At 33.5% G+C, this 19,430-nt stretch overlaps 1 protein-coding gene across 3 annotated transcripts in view; it reads right to left on the bottom strand.

Moving 5' to 3' along the window:
• The window catches only part of LOC116345424 (protein slit), a 312,643-nt gene that overhangs the window by 39,195 nt on the left and 254,018 nt on the right, over positions 1-19,430 (bottom strand). For all 3 annotated transcript variants that reach the window (XM_031774763.1, XM_031774784.1, XM_031774773.1), the window contains one exon: positions 15,297-15,380. The gene's annotated coding sequence lies outside the window, so the exon portion shown is untranslated. The remainder of the gene's footprint in view (positions 1-15,296; positions 15,381-19,430) is intronic.

Raw genomic sequence — 19,430 nt, 5'->3', positions numbered from 1 at the left:
TTCACGGTAAAAGCGTCAATCGAAAAGAAAAGCAACAACAAAGAATTGTCTCGAAAAGTCAGACACAAACAAGTTTTTTCGATGAGAAAAAGGAATTTTCCGTACAAAATAACGATGAATCCGTTTGCTACGGATGAGTATTATGGCAGAAGAAAAAGAGAACAATATATTAAAACCATTTCCATGTCAAGAAATTTATTTTATTATGTAGATTTTTTTCTTTCCACCAAGAAATGGTTAATGGTGAAGGCATGTCTTGTCGTTGTCTCTGTCTCACATATATTTTCGTTTAAGATGTCATTGAGACTGAGATTCCCGTACATTATTTTTGTGTGTGATTTTTTTCTTTTTTCACCTTACCTTGGCAATGACGATAGTTCTGTGTCTTAAATCAAGATGAAGGATAATTCAAATACGACACCTTTGCTATGTTTGCCTGTAGAAAATGGCAAAGTGTCAGTCATTTCATTTTGTATGGAATGTTGTTATTTTTTTCGTTCATTTAATTTGTTTTGTTGACGGGCATTATATTTGTAAATTTCAAAGTGTTGCTGAGAAGCAAAAGACCGGAATTCATAGAGTTTGGATGAGCATGACAGTTTGACGAGAAAAATACACGTTGAACAAAAATCTTCAAATTTGGCGTGCTGATGTTTTGCTGGTGGGGAATAATTAGATGTATTCAGTTTGAAAATGCTAAACAAAAAATAAATTAATAACATTTGTTCATGAACGGTAAAAATGCGAATCAAGGCATCGCCATCAACAAGAAAACAACACACATTCAACAATGGGAATATTTTTCGATTCGAAACATCCGTTGATAACATAATGTACGGCACGACAGATTTCATTAAGCGTACTTTTTGTGAAATGCTTTAATTTTGCTAAGGTTTTTCTTTTTCTCTCTCTCACACGCCATATCTTCATGTGAAATATGTTTGAAGTGAAGATGTGTCAAGACTTTATCGTTCATTAGTTTTCATTGTTTTTTTATTATTATTTTTCTGCCTCCGTCACTTTCACCAGCTCGATTCATAGAATTCTTCTTTTTTTTAAATGTGATTAAAGTTCCGCATGTACATCGCCATTAAAAATACATTGCGTGTCATGAATGACGGGTGGTATATGTGTGTACTTGACTATTTTTTTTTCATTCATTCATCGCGAAAAGTCCTGGTGCATTGAATCGTAAACTAATAGAAAACTGAATCGACTGAAAAAACCGGAACAACTTTGCGCATTTTAATGATATTCTATGTTTGTTTTTTTTATTTTATTTTTTTGTTTTACAATGATTTTTTTTTCCTCTGTCTTGTTTTCGCAAGCACAGTTCCATTTTAAAAGAAAAGTTTGTTCGGTGCTTTTCCTATCATTTTCTTGTCCTCATTTAATTTGCTCACTGATTAATTCTATTTTTAATTTTTCAAGTGTGTTTGTGTGCATTCGAGTGTGGTTGAGTAATTTTCCTGAAGCACGGGAAGTAATTTTCGGTGTGTTTGCATTGGTGCAAAAATATTTCAGTAATAAGAAAAAAAATTCTCTTCTCTCTCTCTCTCTGTAGATATTATAATGCACGGTGAAAATACATCAAATGAGCCTCCTGGCAACGAGCAAACGAAGAAGATGAAGAACAGGAAAAAACCGACTAGCTGGCATTTTTTTATTTCTCAGCATAAACTGGAAAATGAACTTTGGTGCGAGCACCAATTATAATGAAAAGTATAATAATAAAAATAAATTGGTGTAAATTTAAAGAAAAGGCAGCCGACAAGAGGAACTATTGTTTCACACAAGAAGCAAACAACACAGGAGAGAGAGAGCGTGAGAAAGAAAGAAAGCGGAAAAAATAGTCCACAGTGTTGGACGCTTGGGTGCGTGAAAGTTTCATTCGTGCTTTGGCTTACTTTTGCCACCATCGGCAAAATAACAAGCATTTGCTTGGCTGTGTGTGTGTGACTTAACGTTAAATACACACAAGATCTATTGTGTTTTGCGTGAAAGCGACCAAAAGGGAATAAAAAAAGTAAGGATAAAAGAATAACGGGTGCACAAAATCCTGAATGGGTAATGGCGTTATTTTAATGAGAAACTTTTCTCATTTTTAGTTGCCCTTATTGCAACTAAATGTGGATCCAGATTTTCTCAATTCTTTCTCGATTTTAGTTGTAACACTTGATGCACTTATGAGTTTTTGATTACCATTTCAATGTTACCCCAATTTATTTTTATTGTTAACTTTGCGTGTGTTAGTCATTTTTTCTGTTGTTTCACCTAAGAAATCATCGGCCATGATTTCGATAAAAATTTACTTCGTCATTCAATACATTCAGCGGAGGGGCGAAATCGGTTTTTCGGAAAAAGAGCAACAAACCCATCACGATATCTCGTGCAAATGATTTAATAGTTTTGATAATGCAGAAATTACATTTTCAAAACAAACACCACGGATCAGCTCAGTAAAAACTGTTTACAAAACGATGATGCATGCAAGTATATTGTTGTCGTTATACAATTGCAATGCAAAACAATTCAAAAGACTGCCCTTGTTTTCGTGTGGTAAAATTTCAGTTGTTTGGTTTATGTTGGGGATAAGTTGTAGGTTTAAGTTTCATGCAAACAAAATGAGACAATTGTTGAGCATGTTCAATAAATTGTCATACACAAATTTCTCGAACATTAAAATGTTTGCTACCTATTTTATACGTTTGAATTTTGAATATACACGGCGAAATATTAAGCGGATTGAAAAGTTATGTATCTCATCGTTACGTGTGTCGAAAATATACAGTTGTAAATTAAACATCGCAATTCTTGGTTCATCGTATTTTCAGCGCTTTTACTTTTGTTATTGTTGCAACGATCAACATTTTGATTGCTTGAGGTACGGTTGCGTTGCCGCGATATTAGCCACCATTGTTATCATGGTTTGTATGTTTTGAAATTCACTTTATTCAAATGATATTTCACGTAGTTTTTGGCTTAAACAAATGAAGCCTTAAGACGTTTCCCATTTTTCATGGTCGTGCATTTTAACAAGTAAAAGAAAACCCATTTACCACATTATTCAGGTTGTTCGTTTTCATATTTTGAGGCCAAGCGTCTTGTCAGTTTGTAACATATTGTGGCTCATTTTTAAACAACAACAATGAAGGAACAACAACAAAAAAATGCTTTTGGATGATACACATCGCCTGAGATGTGCCGAGCTTAAATAACCTAAGCAATAAATCCTTGTTTTACATATGCAAATGTATCTTCAGTTTCGTTCGGTTTCGTGTTTGTATTTCTTTCGCTCACCTTCTTAACCACTTCTCTTTACTCTATTTTCCACCTTTTCTTTGCCATGTACCTTCAGCGTCTTTCAAATGACACAAGACATTGGTGGTGGCAACGGCGGTGGGTGGTCGCGTATGTATAGTGTTATTGCGTATGTCTATGCACTTTATAGTGTATTCGTGGTTTGAGTATATTTTGTAGGGTTTTCGAGGTGTAACAAAATGTAAATATAAACGAAACACATATTTGTCATACGCAAATGCTAATGCGTCCAATTTTATTTACCATGTATTTCATGGCGAGTTTTGTATGCATACAACACATACACATAAACCGTGCTGTCTGTGTTATTCTTGTCGTTGTCGTCGTTGCTGTTTTTAAGATAAGGCACGCATTTTAAAAAAATATGCTGTACAGAAAATGAATGCATGCCTTTTAAAAGTGAGTTTCGTTCATCCGTTGTTTGGTTGTCATTTTTCTTTTGCGACTATTTGCATTTACTTATTGTTTTTTTGGCCAATATTGAAACAAAACGGCAAAATTAACTTTGTTGTGTTGGCAAAACAAATAAATAATACCCCTTTTTGTGGTGGAAAACGCTGTAAAAACAATCGCGATTATTTTACACGTGCGGTGTATAGGTGTTTGCAAAACGATTTCCGAGTTGAATGAGCGCCTCTTTTCCTCTCTCGCTTGCCAAAATTTTCATCAATGATACAGTATTACCATCAATATATGTGCCAGCAGTGATAATGATGAATTGTTTGTGGCATATGGGAACACAAAAATAAAATCCGATCGATTTCCTGTTTGTGTGAGTACACAAGGAATGATGTTGCTGCCGCCATCGTTTCCATGTCATGTGCGTACACATGTTTTTTTTTCTCCACAATGCTCGATTTCTCATACATTATTTACGGATTTGCCATAAAAATGACAACACAAACATGATCGATGTATTTTGAGCATTTTCCAATTTAAAGAAGAGACAACGAAGAACGAAAAAAAACATCCATAAAATCACAATAACCTCCAATTTTAATTTTAATACAATCAAACGGATTGTTGTTGTGTTTTTCACTTTCAATGGAAAGCTTTGTTTTCTCTTTTTGAATATGCGAAACGGAACACATATTGAGTTCAAAGCCATTTGGATTTGATAGTCAATATTCGAGCTTTTTATTCAGCTCTGAGTCGATTTGAAGGCCATAACATTAAGGCCAAGTTTAACTTGTGAAATTTATTTTCGACTTTCAACCATTTTTAGCTTAAGAAATTCTGTCATTTTTTCTCTCGAAATTTTGTCCGGTTTCGTATTGAACCGCATCCTTGACCGCATCACTTTAAATATAGCAACAAATCGAACTAAATCGATTTTAAATCAAGTTACTTTCGTAAGTAATGCATTACTTAATTTGTATTTGAAAATTAATGCTAGCAGCAGATTGGCCAAGATCGATGAAATCTGGGGAAAAATGTCTTCAAAAATGAATGTTTTTTTTTTACATTTTTTCTTCTTCTTGGCTTTGGAAATTGGATCTTTGGAAGAGTTTGAAATTAAATTGACACAGTTCAATGATAACATATTCAACATAGCGCATTTAAAGGAGAAATATCTTGAATTCATAATTTAATTGGAACATGAAATCCTCTTGCCGTTGAACGTTTTGGAGTTACAAATTCTCTAAAAAAAATTGCAGAAGCTTGAGTTTGGATATGGCATATGTTCAATGAACGAATGGAACTCTTCTCCATTTCTCAAAAAATGTCAACTTCCTGTTCAAGGATAGAGTCGGTCAAATAAATAATGCTTTCATGTGTGTGCGATTGAACATTTCTGGGGAGAAATGAGAAAGTGTTGGCTAAACGAGGCGTTGGGTTTATATATATAATCTCTGGAAATTATTCATTGAGACTTATGAAAATGACGCTTATAACTTTGGCTGTTAAAATCATTCAGCACATTGTAATTTGATTCATAAAATTATTTTGTAGATCATGGCCGTTACCATCACTGTTGCCACTGTTACCGCGTGAAAACTATTGAAAGTTACATTCATTTCGACTGCTCATTTGAAATGCACACAAAGCAAGAAAACACGCCATCACTAGCTACTTTAGCGACTCAAAAAACCAGCCCGAAATTTTTATCAAAAACTTGAAACAATCCATGGTTTCACACAACAACACTTACACACATCCATAACAAATATTCTGACACACCGAATCAGCAAAACATTATACCGTATGCAGTATGCTGTGTGCGCTGCTTGTTCATAACACAATAGCAAAGCGATAGCAAACTATCTCATTGAAATTGCCAACTTTTCCCATTAGTCTTATAAGTTTGTCTTCGATTACTGGTTGCGGCTCATCTTGTTCTCACCAACCGACTACGGTATATACACGCCAAATCGTATGCAAAACACCAGCAAAGAAACGAAACGATGGAAGGAGAAAGCGATAGACTGAAGGTGGGCAAGAAACGAACTAAATGAAACAAGGATGCCGAAGAGCTAACGATATCATAGCAAATGATTATGAATCGTGCGACTGAAAATTTTCCAAATAATTCCAAAGTTATTATTGGACATTAAGAAAGTGCAACACGAAGTTCAAAACTTTTGGGTGTGATAGTAGCAAAATGAAAACAATGAAATGCCATTGAATCTTCAAAGATTGAACCATTTTGATAACACAAGCAAAAGCTCACGGAAGTAAATCTTGTATATTGAAAGAAAAAAAAAGAAATGAAGAAGATTCACCAAAATCCATCGCTACATAATTTCCCTCTGGCTTCCGTTTCCAATAAAGACTTCAGTAGCTTCGTTACTTATTTCACATCTGGTTTTTGTTCTCTTATTGCCTGGCTAGACGGAGCAAAAAAAAAACACGAACCGAATAAATTACTTCATGTGTATCATTATCGCCCCGGAAGTTTGAAAATGGACTTGATGGTTGGTATGTGCACTGTGCACCGATCCTGTGACAGAGTGTTTAAATGATGATGGTGAATTCTCTTGTCGAATATCTTCAATCAGTTTTCCGAATTAAATTTGGAATATATGGGCTCGACAAAAGTTTGCTTTCGTTTCGATCGTTAAGCTTTAATAACTAGCAAAACTATTTACAAAAGTAATGATTGTTTGAAATGGCTCCACCCTAAAAGTCAATCCTTTTGTACGACACAATATGACTCCATATCCGTGTGTTTTACTTGTTTTGTATAACAAACCAAACTCCGGTGGTTTTGTGTATATTATTCTCTATCTCTCGCTCGCTCATTTTCATAGTGCAAAAATGACCAAAAACTGTCTCACTTCTCTTTGGTCACTTGACCAACAAATAAATCGTCAACAAACATCAATTGGATTTTATTATAGTGTTCACATAACATTCGGATCAGATGACATTCTCACGTGTTTGGAACAAACTTGAGTGAACCGGAACACTCGCTTCAGATGGTATATATTTTGGAATTGTATTCTACTAAGAAATGTGTGCGGAATGTGGATATGTGCGTGATAAAGAATTTGCCCTTAAAACGTTTGATGAATTGTCTCCGGAAAAACAATCATCCAAACAATTAATTCCGACCGCATTCTATTAAATAAATGTGTACACACATATGCACACCCAAACGCGATACACTACTTACGTATGCATATGCATACCAAACACGATTAGTACATTTTCCAAGTGTGAAATCTTCTTATCATCCATCTCACTTTGTGTGTCTGTGTTACGTATTTTCTTTGGAAAGACAAAAGTAATAAAGCATCCAGTGTGAAAACGACTTTTATCGAATGTGTCGATAAAATGATGCACGCTCCTTTATCATACATCCATATTCATGTTAAATTTGCTTATGAAACGACGTTTATTGCCTCCTCTAAAATCGAGAGATGCAAACCCGGTTACATCACAACATTGATCGACCTATATATTCACAACCCGAAAAATGCATATCGACACACATTTTGTGTTGTTTGCTGATAACTATGCCACACTGTAATAAACACATAAATTCTCAAAAACATTGTTTAAAACATATATATAAGCTTTGCCATAAGTGTTGTTCGCTATCGCATCGTTTGGGCTATACATATTAATTTCGCCTACCTCAAAAATGGCACGGAATTCACAAGTGTAAGAGGCATTGACAAAAAAATATGTAAAATATTTTTCGGAGATTTTCCACATTATATATACTGTATGGCATCCTTTTTGATTGAATATCAGTTTACGCTTTTTTGGTGCAAAGCATTTTTTTGATAGTTGGTGCATTAAATTCGTGTATGCGCTTATAATGAATGGGGGAATTCTGATGAGCAAAGAAATATATATATTAAAATTTAAATTAAGTTGGTGGAAAGTGTCGTGAATTTGTTCGTGGATACGTTTTTGAAGAGCTACAATCATAAAAAAGTACCAACCAATCCCCAAGTCATACAATGAAAAGAGTTCCAAAAAGACAAGAGCGCAAAAAAAAGAACCCCGCAACCGGAAAAGTGTAAAAAGCATATGATTTTCATGCAAAGCGATTCGGTACATAAGCATACGTCGAAGTTTATAAAGGGGTGCGCACGCGGGCACACATAAGAGAATGTTGAGAAAATATGTTTTTTTTTTTTGTGTTTCGAAAAAATGCCGTATCATCGAAAAATATCACTTCTGGTTTTTGTGTGTCAGTATGAAATTATTTGTTGCATCGGTACATAGTTTTTCCCTTTTGTTTTACCCACTTTATGTATATACATCTTTCACGTTCTGTATTCTCATGCAGTGCCAATGAAAAACAATGTACCAGAGCTCAAAAATGATCGTGTTGCATGTTACTGTGTTTTTTTTTGCATACACAAACAATTGTTTGTATGAGAAAGCGAACGAAAGACAGAGTCCGTAGCTGAAAAGCAAACCAGACAAAAACAACAATGAAAATAACTTTTTAATTGGTTCGAATAAGCGATGTTAGTCTCCGGCATTCTTCTATTTGAAATAATTAAAACTAGTATGGGGTAGTCGGAAGTTTGTCATTTAGAAAGAGAAAGAACAAGTGAGAAAAGCACGGGTTACGAGTGACAAACATTCGAAGCCAACAAACAGCATTTCAACAAACGGAAAACACTGTGGAAACAATCCCGAATTTTATTTTGTGTACGACTTTTATTCCTTCACACACACACTCTCTCTCACACACAGAGAGACACCCTCTCGTTCACAATTATCATTTTGAACATTTGAAAGTGTCACGAAATGCAAAGCAATTCAAAAGTTATTTATGAGCAAAGCTATACTATCGGGAATTTTACCATTTCTACACAAACAACTTGGTCTCTATTTTATTTATATTGCATGAGATATGATGGTAAAATCCCATATCAAAAGAACTGGTCATTTTTGGACTCTATTTTCTATTGACACTTTTACATAAATCAATAGATAATACGAGACGAAAAATGTACAACACTTTGATTGGGACTTTGCTTTGGTTTAATCGAAGTTTGGTGAAATTTTTTTGAATGTTTACCGCGTTCGAAAGAAATCGATAATTATAAACCGAAACTATTATTAGTCAAAGAGTTCTATAACACATCGAACACTAACATTACCAATAATTAATAATTGATTCATCAGATTTATGGGGTATAGTTACCTGAGCAAATTACATTTATAACTTATTGATCATAATTACTGGTGACTGACATTCATTTATTTTTTGTTGTGTTAGGTTCATCAAATCGGCACAGATAATTTTCATTTAATTCACCTATGGCCAATGAAAATAATTTTGAATTAATCGACTTTCTCATTGGGAATGAACGGCTTCATCGTAACTACTTTTGTGTTCCACATTTTTAAAAAAATGTTTTTAGCTTTTCATGAACTGAACTTTTCCACATATATTTACGGGTAAACTTTTTTAATTAGGTTCGTCGTCACATTTTTAAAATTATATTGACCTTTGAATACATTTTTTTGTAAACTCTTCTCCATTGAACGAAAAACAAATTAATTTAAACATTTGAATTGTTCACGGGAAATTATACTCTCTCTAAATAAAAATGAATGTCCTTGACATTCAATAAATCGTTGAAATCCCAATATATTTTTTTTTTGTTAACTGAGTCATGCTCAAAAAAAGGTGCTCACAAGTATCGCAAACGCATGTGATCGTAATTTATTTCGAAATAAATATGAATTTCAAAAATGTTCTCAAAAAAATATATGTAATCCACGGTGTGCTGTATACGAAAAGTTATTCATTGTTTCATCAATCTCAGTTTGAATTACCACATGCATTCCGTCGAATGTGTTTGTGTTCAACCGAAATATATGTTTTCTTTCATTCTCTCTTGCCAATTTAGTGAAGAACACTTAAAAACTATAACGATTTTGTTTGTCGACAAACACACATATACTTGTTATATTGTGGAAAGAAAATGTGAAAAGGGTCAATAGTCAACCGTTGAATGCGTTGCTTGAAAACTGTAAGCTTTGACAAGGATGTGAAGTGTTTGATGCACACTTTGAATGAAAGTGGTGCACAAAGGCAAAAACACCTCCCCCGCCTTCGAAACACACATGGAAAAAAGTCTACTTTTGTGTATGTATCCACTTATGATCATAATAGGGCAATCACTTTGTGCACAGATATCTAAAAAAAACATGCAGTGCATGTGTGTATCTGGTTGGGGATAACGTACTTGACACACACCGAGACTTCGATAGAGAGACTGACTCTAAAGGCCACATTTTGAACAAAGAAAATTCACAAATAATAATAATAATAATGAAACGAAATAGTTGAATGGGTCAAATATCGGGTGAAAAGGTCACGTTTGCCGAATCCATCTGCCTCTTCACTCTACCTTTTTTTGTCACTGTTTTTGGTTGAATTTTTTTTTGTTTGATGTGCCATTTCAAAGGGCACTTGACCAAATGGTCACAGGTAACGTTCAACCATAAATCAAATCACTATATTTCAAGCAATAGACGAGCGGTCGACCAGACCGATACAAGCGTGCTTGGATACGTACACAATGTATCAGGGCATCAAAACAAATCATGTCAACATTGGTATTTGCTTGATTACTTCTTTTTAACGGCGATCTCGGTTTTCTATCATTATTTGGCCATTTTGTGAAAATCGCCATACTCTTTGCTACACTTTTATTAAATCAAACTGTCTGTTTTTCTTATTTTCTCCTCTTGTGCCTTTCTCTATAGAAAAAAAATACCGTCTTTTGGCTTATTGGTTTCTCTCTGTGTCATTTCGATTAAATACCGAGAATTTCAAATACTTTTCCGGTTATTTTTTTCAATTTCAGCGTTTCACATTGGCATCACAAAGAAACACTCACATTAAATTCAAAATTCATGTGACAATCTTCGAACTGAAAACAATTTATGTTTCATGATTATCGTTTTGTGTACAAAAAAATACTGTCCATCAAAAGATACGTGGCATTGGATTCTTCCGTAAAATGAATGATTGAAAAGTGTTTGTGTGTGCGTCAACAGAGATTCAACCAGTGGTGTGTTTGGTATGGACTTTTGGCAAATCAACAGAAGCTTGTTCAACCATGAATACGGTTGGAAACATAGCCATTTTGCAGCTATTTTTCGGTGTTGTTTTTCGTACACACAACGTCTACCAAATGAATATTATTAATGCAACGAAAATAAATGGGTATTTATTTTTTTAACGAAGCAAAATTGATTGCCACAAATGTTTCATGTGCGTGAGATGCGGTGTGTTGTATCAATCACAATCATGAATATTTTATCAATCGTGGCATATACATAGACACAGAGAAAAAGTTAACACACACAAATAAACCAATTGTACACCGAACGACAGAATATATGAAGCGATTACTAAGCATTTTCATAAAAGCATTTTTTTTCCTCTGAATAAGGACAGTTTACAGTTTTTTTTAAAGCAATATCACACGACGCTTTTACAATTTGCTCAAATGAAATTCAAAACATGTCAACGAATAACAAAGGCCCATCAGTGAGCTTATAGTTTTGTAAATATATACGAAAAGTGTTGTTATAAAACGATTTGGTGCGGAAAATGGATGATTCACAAAAAAGCGATGATGCCAGTGATGCATTTAAGGATTATTTAACTAATAGATACGAAATCGATAGATTTTTTCAAAATTGATTTCGCTCCTCATGAGCGCTATAAATATAATATGCTTTTATGCAAATTCATGAAATAAGAATACGGTGTACTCGTGAACGATCCGAGTATCACTTGCGTTGTATATTGACAATGTATTTGAACGCGACTCGATTTAAGAAGCGCCATCTCTTTCACGCCAGGTTCTAATATATTTTTTTCTTGCAAATAAAATTGCAAAATTGTATAAATTGAATAAGTTTTGCAATAATAATAACGAAAATAATTAATAGAATTTATAATAAATAAAAAAAATTGAAAAAAACACACAAATATTTTATATTATATGATATGTAGCTTTGCCTTGTAGACTTTGCCTTGTAGACCATGTAGAGATGGTTACGTGGAGAAAATATGTAATTGTCAAACATTGATATCTGTCAAAAGAAACAACGTAAACAACACGAAGTGAAGCTATTCTGGTGAATCATATAATATAAAATATTTGTGTGTTTTTTCAATTTTTTTATTTATTATAAATTCTATTAATTATTTTCGTTATTATTATTGCAAAACTTATTCAATTTATACAATTTTGCAAGAAAAAGATATATGAGAACCTGGCGTGAAAGAGATGGCGCTTCTTAAATCGAGTCGCGTTGAAAGCCGACTGTAAGTGATACTCGGAACGATCGCAAATTAATGCAAAACAATACGACAGTACATGGCGTTACAGTCGCATCAAAGATTGTATATCATCAAAAGCTTTCTGTTATTAGAATACACTACTGAGCAAAACGGTACTGAGCAAAATGGAATCATTTCAGGCTAGTTTTTCAATATTATACTAAAAGATGCAACAAAATATTTCAAGGAAACCGAACAGAAGGATGATGGAAGTAAGATCCAATTTTCATGTTTTTTTTTCCTTAATCAAATTTCCTTTTCATTCGATTCGATTCGACTTTACTTCTGTCACATAAAAATGTTTAAAATATTAAAAAAAAAAATCTGCTCATTTTGAGATAGTAAACAATTTTTTATCATTGTATGGTAGAACATTTCTGTCACAAATAAAATACATTTTTTTAATCCAAAACAAACAAAAAGCGGGGGCTAAATATTGGGAATGTGTATGCGTGTCTGTGGAAATGATTAGCAAATATTTGATATTGGATATGATTGTGGTCAGTGTGTGAAAGAGATATATGAATATTGCAAATACATAGTAAAAACTGAAATGGGAAATCTGGTTTTCCATCCTTTTGTTTCGACATGTTTCGTTGTATTTCGTTTTTGTGGTCAACATATGCCATATTTTACTAATGATACCCATTTAGCTCTGTATCGCATCGAAAACTTGAACAAGAGACTGAGAACGGTGTATGGAAAAGTCATAATGTCAACAACATTCATGGGATAAAAATAAATGTACGAAAAATGTATGTCATCTCTTATTCACCGTTATAAAATTAAATCCAAAGTTAAAGTGAAATTGGTAAAAAATGGAGATGGAAAACCGTGTAAATTAAATCTTTCTCTTGCTTTCGTTAGTTTGTTGATTTTTCAAATATGTGTGTCGACAGCGACAGATTTTGTCAAGCATATTTTTGCATGCGTATGATTGATTCAATGCTTACAAGCAAAGTCATATTTACCAAGGAATAGCAAACATAGAGCGAGAGAACAGAAGAAGAAAAAAAAAACATGAAAGCCAACGGCTGAATCCATCTTTGAATCGTTGCGGTAAAAAATAGCCCCTATTTTTTCTCCAAATAATACTTGAACATAAAAATGGCTTCAAAAAATATCTAAATAATCCAAGTAACATAACCGTTGCAAGTTTTTCTTGTTCTGATACTTTTTTTGAGGTCATTTGTATATGCCAATTTGGAACTAGTTTTTCGCCTCAATGATTCATTCAATGGTCGTTTTTTCGACTTGTTTTTGGGGATGGATTTAAGTGGGGTTTTTATATCCGATAGTGTCATTGCATTGAACCGGGTGAAAATAACGATACGTAAACATGCCGATCCAAAAGTAAATGTTCCAATATAAAAAGCATTTCGGATGTGAACAAAAAAAACAACTATACGATGAAAAACGAATGTAAAAACATCTTCAAACTACCACAGATGCCACCACAGAAGCATACGGTCCACATATTTGAAATATATATGTTTTGATTGGTCAAATTATATGTTAGTTGCCGAGAATTACCACATAACGGCAATTATTTGAAGTGAAGATTCCGCCACTTAGCAAATATGAAAATGAATCGCTCGATGTCATTTCGGCACACTGGCAGAACGAGATACAGGGAGAGAAGAAATTGACATTATATGCGCGATTTTAATATTGTTCTATTTTCTCAAATTGATGATTAAAAGCCAATGATGTGATGAAAATCATTTCCGTCAAAGCACATATTCATTGTTTGTGAATGTAGCTCATCCAGTAAAACTTGATGAGGAAATATTTAGCGAAATTATGTCACTGTAATTTTAAATACCATGCACATTTACATTTACTGGTGGCAGCAATAGCAACAGACGCGATGATGTGCAAGGAGCAGCAGCTCGACAGCACCATCCAAACGAAGTAATAACAATAATAAAATAAAAATTGAGGTAACACACGGAAAAATCCAATAAAACGCTTCGAAATTGGCTCATTTCCAGAAGCAGGTAACAAACCAAACAACGAACTTTTGCGTCAAATGCAACACATTAACACAGAGTAGTTTTACTAACGACATCCGTTCGCTCAATGTTTTCACAACCCATTTTCATTGTGCTTTTAAACACAATGACTTTTATTTCAGTTGTTTGGTCAGTGGGTTTCATTTTGCCTCCTGGTTTTTTTCTATCATCGCAAAGAAAAACTCGTAAAAATTGTACGGAAAAATCCCGATTGAAATAATTCGTTTGTTTTTAATAAAAAAAAAACAACAACGACCGACGTACAATGTTTTTAAGAGGATTCATGGTTGAAAGCCCATTTTCAAATTACATTTTAAAAAAAAGTTGTTCCGTCGAAAAAAGTACTCATTGCACAAGAATGTCACAATTCATTGCAAATTTTCCACCTCTTGAATCATGTCAGTGCACAAGAAAAGACATCAAATTACCAACTCACTTACACAATTATCAAAATGTATCTACTATATTACCCTTTATTTCGCCACTTGACAGCAACAATTTTCCATTTATCGCACTTTCTCTTCATCTCATACTCTCACACTTGTATTTTCATAAAATTATCTCTGTCACGCAAATTCATTTCAACTACAAACTGAATGATTTGGATGTGGGCTCGTCACCAACGTTACAGCATAATCGAAGCAATTTTTTGATGAATACATTTGAAAGAGGCCAGACATAGTCTGAATATTTAACACACATATTTTTACATGCATATCTCAAGATATGCCATTCATGTCTTGGCTTATTTATTTATTTATTCGCATTCGGCGTGGCATGTGTGTGTGCGTGTTGTCAAGCTGTTGCTTTCCAAACATTTATTTAAATATGTATGTGTTCGATATTTTTCCGCTATAAAATGTGTTTATCAAGAGATAAAATAATTCATTTCACTTCTCTGTGCTCTTTATCTTTTTTGCCTCCATAAAAATGTATCTTGTGGATTCGCCTTATTGTGAATGTGATAAAAGCGACAACTAAATAAATCGATACATAGCAATAACAAAAAGAAAAATCCAATCAAATGAAATATTCATGTGACCACTATGCTTGGTTAAATTCAATAGAATGAAGACCTATATATCTATGGTTATGTTATCACATTCGATGTCTTCACAGATTCAAAAAAATCAAATATTCTTAGTTTCCATCTCCATCCATATACATCCAATTTTACTTACCTATTTTTATTTAAATATTCGTCTGGCCTTTTTTATCACACAAAGTGCATTTTCTCGTTTTGCCTATTCAAGGACGATCACAATCTGGAATAAAAAAAAAGGATAAATGAATTATTAAATAGGCATTTTACAGTGAAAACATATTAACTATGAAACGGCTTCTTTTGTTAATGTTTAATTCATCCAAAACTCCATCTTTTAGAATAATAAATTATTGTCGCAAAATCATATTTAATCATAAATTTTCATTAACATGTCAGTTTGAAATTAAACTCATTTTGCATGGATTCATTATGATTATTTTGTCAATGCGGTAAAGTGACCTTTTTCTGTGATCCATGACACAAAGTCAGTCTACCAGTTGCTTTTGAGCTAGATTTAATTTGATCGAAATGATAATTAAAATTAATGACTTTAAAGGCGGTATACCGGCCAAACTCGGCGTAAAGTGAAACTTTGTCGAAATATATTTTAAATTCTAACATTATTGACGTCAACCGATGCCCCGTTATAATTTTCAATGTTATGGATTCAGTTCAATTGAAATTTGTCGATTAGGTTAGACTTAAAAAATAAATAAAAAAATTACACCTAAACTTTTCCGTAAATTGGAAACAAATGTTAATAGGTTCCTTCCATTCTTTTTTCAAAAAAAAAAAAAAAAAAAAAAAAAAATACGTTGTCGATTTTTTGCGATCGCCTCAGTATAAAAACCAATTCTATTCTAAAGATAATAGTGGAATATAACAAAATATATTTCTGAACAACCAGATGATGATAATTAATGCCTTAATACGTTTCACGCATACACTGAGAAAGCGAACACATCAAACTATTTATAGAATTCTATGATGCGTGCATTTTTGTATTTACGAATGCCATTCAACTGAACAAATTGCACACTTAACTACTGCAATACAAGCAAACACCATACCAATTTTCAACCAGTTTGAACTATCCAAATGCCAATTGCTGTTTTAAGTGTTTTTGTGTACTTGAATGTTTGTATTTACAACGCGTTTTCGTGCGCAACAGTTATATATTTTCCGAAACTGAATAACAAAAAAGAACTTGTCTCGCGTCTAGACTATCAAACTATACGACTGTCAAATGGAGCAAAAATAGGAACAAATCGAATAAAACATCGACAACAAGCAGAAAAAACATATTTAAAATAATAACTCTTTCGGTCGCTTTTTCATTCTCAATCCACCTCAAAACACAAGTGTCACACTGTTTATTCGAGTTGTAAACGAAAACAAAAAGAACTGAACTCACTTGAAAAACGAACAACAGAATGTGAACAATCGAAATAAAATCAAGCGTAAACAGAATGAGCGGGAGTGAGAGAGGTGAATAGACACACGGATTTGTCACATAACTACGAAACATCGTGTCGTGGTGCGTGTATACGACATCTCTTAAACGTATTTTTAATATTGCGGTGCCATTTGGCAATTCGTAAACATCATTTAATGCGATAGTATTTATATAAAGATGGGAACACAAAGAAAAGGGAGATATGTAGATAGGTAGAGAGTGAGAGAGAGAGAGAGAGAGAGAGAGAGAGAGAAAGAGGGAAATTGAATGGGATGGCAACCGCGCAAAGATCAGACATGAATGCTATTTGATGGCAACAAATCTTTCAGAAAATTAGGCACAATCATAAATCGATTTCGTTCCACATTTCATGTATAATTTCAATTTTATAATTGTGATTTTGAAACAAACAAATTCGATGAAAAAGGACGATGTCTTTGTTGAACGTTTATTGAAAATGTTCACTCACGATTTTCCACACAAACAGCAAATTTTCGACGATTTTTTGTACTTTATTTGTCAATAGCAAGACTTATTTGATATTTCGATCCACTAATAAATTGAAATTTGTTGTGAAAATGAAAAGTCATATGAAATCATCTGATTGCACAGTGTGTATGATTCTAATAAATTAATATGCACTCAAATTCAATGAATTATTCATGAATCCGAAGATGAATCGGTAAATTCGTTCAAACGTACACACAAGATCTTCTCGAAGTGTTGGATAAAAGTAGCCCGGTATTGAGTATCTTCGCTTTTCATGACTTTAAAATTTAAAATGAATGGCAATGCGTGAGTTATAACAAAGTTGCTATTAATTATATTTCAAAGCTGCTGTCATTTCAGACGGTTTCATTTTCTTGAGTATATGATGTCGCTGTTTGAATGGGTTAGAATAAAAAAATCGACTTCAAATAAATTTGAGCACATTTCGTATGGAATTTCCTACAGACTCAAAATACAAGTCGAGTTTTTATTCACACCCATTCGTCTCTCTCTCTCTCTCTCTCTCTCTCTCTCTCTCTCTCTTGAATATCTTTGTTACTTTTACGCTTTCGTTTTTCTTCTTCTTCTTCATTTTGGTTTGCCAATGAGCAAGCAGTTATTGAAATGAGTTTTCGTATAATTTGTTTCTCTTCAAACAAAATTGGATTCTTGGCTATACAAATACTCAGTTTCAGCAACTGTTCGTTATTTATTGCAAGAGAGTGAAATTCAGTTCCCTTTATCATCTCGACATGTCATGCGGCCAACCCAAAGATGTGAACTTTTTCTATTGCATCAGTTTCAATATACAATTTTCTGGTGCTAATAGTTTTGTGTGTTCGTTGCACAGTTCTTGTGTTACTTTGCTTGCCGGTTGAACATTTGACTGGCTGGTGACTGGTACACTTTTTGCATCTTAGAAGAAAAACGGTCGATGCCGAGATGCTGCAATTAAAAGCAAGAACGAAAAACTTTCAAACGTATAAGTAATGTTGTTGTTCTATTCGGCATTGCAATTGTACGCATTTCCTTGAGTAGATCCATCGGAATCTTCAGTAACTCTCACTATCACTCCATTTTTCTTTGCCAGCTTTGATTTCACTGGTGTTACACACGAGATGCCGATTATAAATTAACAATTTGAAATCTAATTATACCAGCAACTTGTAACATTAATATTTGTCTTTATCACTTAGCATATAGCCGATTACAATTTTCCCAAACACGTTGTTAATGGAAACTAAATAATTTAATTACAAACTATAATAGTAATTTTTTGCATACACCGAATAGATTTTTGCAAAAGAGTCAATTTATTGCATTGAAAAGAAGAGATGATATCGAAGAATTGACCATTAAAAATTGAACCAAAAATGGACCATAATTTAAATGCAAACGAAACGAAATAATAAGTAACAATATGCAATGTTTTCTCAATTGTTGTCTCCATTCAAAGAGCAGCTTCATATCTCTTCAAATATTCTTCCATTTTGTTGGAATTCCAACATTACTGCTATGCTGTTCATTGTGTTGTATTAATTAAATGGCTACATTACTTCGGCCTGTCACGAAAAATATGAGTATAAACTCTCTCTCTCTCTTCTTTTTACTCTTTAACATAATTGTGATTGCTTTGAGCAATGTCTCAATAAGCAAGTGTAGCGCGCTACCAAGTCAAAAATTATTTCCGGCGTGACAGTGATAAAAACGAGAGGTTTTTGCCGTTGTCTCCTCGAAATGTCATTTGAAGAGCAAAAAAGGAAAAAAAACGGTCGAACTGAAAATATAAACAAAATAGGATCTCTTTGCATCTCGCCCATTCACTGGTCGCTCTATTAAATATGAACTTGCTTCTATCATTAAAAATGCGCTTTGTGATAATTTTGCAAAGAGGCTTTTGTGTTCGTTTCTTTTTGTCGTCTTCACTCCCCTCCAAAAAAAAAAAAAAAAAAAAAACAGACAAAAAACCTGTTTAAGTATAGAATGACGGAAAAGCGTTGTATCGATATTCCAAATTATGTCGCACATCTTTCACCTGCCATAATAAAGCTGGAGTTTTCCTCTGTGTGTTGTTGTTGGGTTTTTTTTTCGTTCGTCCCCGTTTTGTTTTGTGTTCGCATTCAGCAGCCTTTTGCTTTTAATTCTTCTATCATTAATTTTATCTGGATTTTATTTAGCGGTTCTTCTTCGCGGCATAACCAAATGAAGTGCAATGTACAAAGAATTATCAGCGACGGGTAAAATTCTTAGCGCAAAAGGCGAGGGTAAGACAGAAAATGTGGATGCATGGCAGCAAATGGATCGTCGACTCATCGTGGATGTTTC

Source organism: Contarinia nasturtii, unplaced genomic scaffold, assembly GCF_009176525.2.
Source record: "Contarinia nasturtii isolate CC-2019 unplaced genomic scaffold, AAFC_CNas_1.1 Cnas_scaffold_129, whole genome shotgun sequence".
NCBI classification, from domain to species: domain Eukaryota; kingdom Metazoa; phylum Arthropoda; class Insecta; order Diptera; family Cecidomyiidae; genus Contarinia; species Contarinia nasturtii.
This window is presented reverse-complemented; position numbering and strand designations above follow the sequence as displayed.